This window comes from Cryptomeria japonica, chromosome 1 (assembly GCF_030272615.1).
Source record: "Cryptomeria japonica chromosome 1, Sugi_1.0, whole genome shotgun sequence".
NCBI classification, from domain to species: Eukaryota; Viridiplantae; Streptophyta; class Pinopsida; order Cupressales; family Cupressaceae; genus Cryptomeria; species Cryptomeria japonica.
This window is the reverse complement of record NC_081405.1, coordinates 24,833,789-24,838,414: the sequence shown is the minus strand read 5'-3', so window position 1 is coordinate 24,838,414 and position 4,626 is coordinate 24,833,789.

Sequence of the window (4,626 nt, the reverse complement as noted above, 5' to 3'; positions counted from 1 at the left end):
CACACTTGTCCTCCGTCCAAGAATAGATCAACAAGGCTACCTCCTTATCCACTCAGCCAGAGGGAAGCACTTTAGATGGTCTGATTTCATTATTAGCTGATATTACAACTCAAAATTCACTCATGGATAGTGTCAAGGATGCACTCTCTACCTCTCTCACTGATGCAAGAATAAAGTATAAATCCATTTTTGACCAGTTGCCTCCACCAAATGGTAACTAGTTTTGATGTTTGTCAAAAAGGGGGAGTATAGTGTATACAAGAGGAGTATACCGAGTAGATCAGCATATTCGAGTATACAGATAATTTTGACAGGGGGAGTAGTGATCACCGAGCAGTGAATACAAAATGTTGATCACAACGCATGCATAATCAAAGTTATGAATAGTATATTGATAAGGGGAGTATATCTGAGTATGCTATTTATTAACAATTGTATATACTGTCAGTTCAGTCAAATTTTGTAAGTATATAGATTTTTTTGAGTTATGACTTTGAAAGAAGTTTTGTCAAACATTTCAAAACTAATGTCAAAAGGGAAGATTGTTACTATTTACTAAGTTGTCATTAGTTTTATGTCCAAAGTCATTCTATATACTCTAGTCGGTTATTACTACCGAAATATTCAGTCGGTAAGCACAAAGCAATCAGTTACAGAAGTTACAAGTCACAGAGTTTAGTATACACAGAGCTGTCTACTGAGTAACATTCTATGACTACCGAGCAACAAAGATGGTATACCGAGTTAATACACACCGATTGAAACGTGTTACCCGATTCATTGAACCTGGACACATATGTGGAAACGTGTTACAAGAACGAGGAACAAGAAACCATTAACACATTGGAAATTGCACCTTAAGATTTTGTATGATTTTGAGGACATCTATCCAATGAAATAATTTGTATGGTCATTCATTTAATGATTCATGTTTGTAAGATCGAAGCATGAACAAGATCACCGTTACAAGAGATCTATTTATATAGCATGAATTGAGGATCAAAATGTGTGTGTGAAGCAAGACATATGTGAAAAGCAAAATCATGGGAAAGCACTGAGTGTTATGACTATTATGATTGATAGAGATACACAGAGGTCACCGAGAAGGATTTCAAAGAACAATTAAGGAACAGAGTAAATAGAAAGGTTTACCAAGTTAATTTATGGGTTACCGAGGTATGCTATAAGCAAGGTAATTTCATTTTGAGCACATAGAATCTGCTATAACATTTTAGATGTGAAGTTGCAGATATTTTGTAAGATTTTGATTGTAATATTTTGAGTTGTAAGAGAAACCTTTAACAGGGTAAAAGACTCTAACAAAGTCTATAAATTGTAAAGCCTTTAACCAGATACAACATTTAGTATAAGTGTTGTAAAATCCTTTAGCAAGGTAGATCTAAAGATATTGATACTCCTAACAGGGTAAGCTATCAGAAAAAGCTAAACATGTAGCTCTAACCAAGCAACCTTTATTATTGCAGTAGTGAAGTTGTGGGTGCCATCCCCACCGCAGTTTTTCTCTCTGACAAGGAGTTTCTGCGTAACCAAAATATATATGTTATGGAGTGAATCATGTATGATTGTTATTTATTTGTTTTAGCATTATATTTTGTTACAATAGTTTTCGGTTTATGCTTAACAGTAAATTTATTGTTGAAGAAAAGATTTGAAGTACTGATTCACCCCTCCCCTCTCAGTACATTAGCTTTCCATATTGGGCCTAACACTATGAGGACTAGAAGTTTTTGTGTTGACAAGTATTTCAGGTTATTTACTGATGATTTTTCTAGAATGATGTGGGTTACTTTTCTGAAGGAAAAGTCAAAAGCTTTCAGCAAGTTCAAGGCATTCAAGGCCTTAGTAGAAAAGGAAACTGGTAAGAATCTTAAGTGCCTGAGATCTGACTAGGGTGGAGAGTTTGCATCAGATGAGTTTGTGAGATATTGTGATGAAAATGGAATAAAAATGCAGTTATCTGCTCCAAGGACACCACAACAGAATGGAATTGCAGAAAGGATAAACAAAACCATTGTTGAAGCAGCAAGGACTATGCTGATACAAGGAGATGTACCTAATATGTTTTGGAGAGAAGCAATCAACATTGCAGTATACACATTGAACCGTGAAGAAAGGTAATGACAAGACACCCTATGAGTTATGGTATGGTAAAACTCCCAATGTTAGTTACTTCAAAGTTTTTGGCAGCAGGTGTTTTATAAATGAGATGATTAAACTGGTAAATTTGACCCTAAAAGTGATGAAGGAACATTCCTTGGCTACTCTACTAAGAGAAAATATTTCAAGTGTTTTAACAAAAGGACAAAGAAGATTGTAGAGAGAGTGAATGTAAAAGTTCATGAGTTCTCTGATGAATCTGTTGATACCAACAAATCTGATCCAGCAGATGATGAACAAAAACTTGTGATTATTGAACTGGAAGTGCAGAAAAATGTTGAGCAGAACAGTACAGATGAAGATGCTCAACCGGTAGAAGAGGAAGAAGATGAAGAACAAGAAGAGGTTATTGCACCAGAACAGGTTATACCTAGTTATGTAAGGCTAAATCATTCTGAAGACCAGATAATAGGTGACAAGAATGCTAAAGTGCAGACTAGAAGAAAAATCAGAGAAAGCTCTTGTCTGATTTCCACAGTTGAACCGAAGACAGTGAGAGAAGCTCTTAAGGATGATGATTGGTTAAAGTCAATGAATGAAGAGCTTGATCAAATTGAGAAAAAACAACACTTGGTCACTTGTTCCTAGACCTTATAATATAAATGTGATTGGTACAAAGTGGGTATTTAGAAACAAGATGAATGAAGATGGTGAAGTTGTTAGAAACAAGGCAAGGTAGTTTCTAAAGGGTATGCACAAGAAGAAGGTGAAGATTATGGAGAGACCTTTGCATCGGTTTCTAGGCTTGAAGGAGTTAGAATGTTGCTTGCATTTGCAACCTTTAAAGGTTTTAAAGTTTACCAAATGGATGTAAAGTCAACATTTTTGAATGGTATTCTTGAAGAAGAGGTGTATATTGAACAACCAAATGGGTTTGCATTGACTGGAGACAAGGATATGGTATGCAAACTACATAAAGCATTATATGGATTGAAGCAAGAACCAAGGGCATGTTTTGAGAGACTTCATGCACATCTGATAAAGATAGGATTTCAGAAAACCAATGAGGACAACAATATTTATTTGAAGACTGAAGGAGACAAGATGTTGATTGCATAAGTGTTTGTTGATGACATCATATTTGGAGGAAATGATGATATGAGTATGGATTTTGTAGATGAGATGAAGGAATAGTTTGAGATGTCTCTAATAGGTGAGATTAAATTTTTCATTAGTTTGCAGGTACAATAGATGAAAGGTGGTATCTTTATCAGTCAGTCTAAGTATGTGAAGGAAGTGTTAAAAGACTTTTGGAATGGAAGACTATAAACCAGAACACCTATGGTTATAGGTTGCAGATTGTCAAAAGAAGATGATTCACCCTCAGTGGATGAGAAGGAATACAAATCTATGATTGGGAAACTTCACTATGTTGTTCATAGTAGACCGGATATTGCCCATGTAGTTGGTTTAGTAGCAAGATTTCAAAAAAGCCCTAAGGAGACACATATGATAGCAGTGAAGAGAATATTCAGATATCTTAGAGGGACAGTTGATTATGGATTGTGGTATCCATATAAAGGCAATTTTTATTTGCAAGTATTCATTGATGCTGATTGGGTAGGAAATGTAGATGTCCGAAAGAGCACAACTGGTGGCACATTCTTTCTAGGTGGTAGACTGGTATCTTGGACCAGCAAGAAACAAACTTGTATTTCTCAGTCTACATCAGAAGTAGAGTATGTAGCTACATCCATGAATTGTACACAAGCTATATGGATGAGACATGTCTTGGAAGGATTCAAGTAGGATATGTTAGAACTGGTGATCATACATTGTGATAACACTAGTGCTATAAACATTGCAAAGAACCTGATACTACATGCTAGGACTAAACATATTGAATTGAAGTAACACTTTATGAGAGAAAGAGTGCAGGAAAATAAAGTGATATTGGAGCATGTGTCAAGTAAGGAGAAATTGGCAGATATATTCACTAAGCCATTGCCTAAGGCTACCTTTGAATATCTCAGAGGTAAGTTAGGGGTTATACCCCTACCTAATGTCAACTAAGAAGATGTGGAAGCATCAATCTAGTGGACTCATTGAATATCTTTCACTATGGATTGATGAGAAGAGGGCTACTCCTCAGGGTGACCAACATATATGAAGCAATAGAGATGAAGACAGAAGATGCCTTTGCACCTTTGGCATTGCTATCAAAGGGGGAGAAGAACAATGACATGGAGAAGTAATGCAAATGAGGAGAAGATCAAGTGAAGCACAAATTAGTACAACATGGCATGATGAGTTCCTGGTATTTTTCATCAGTTGATTGTTTTGGTGTTGCATTCTTTTAGTGTTGCCATCAATGCCAAAGGGGGAGTATGTTGGCATATTGGCATAACTGATAGAGATGATGATGTATTGGTAAAGGATGTTGATGATATATTGATGGACTCTTGGTGATGATATATTGATGGATTGTTGGTGATGATATAATTATGA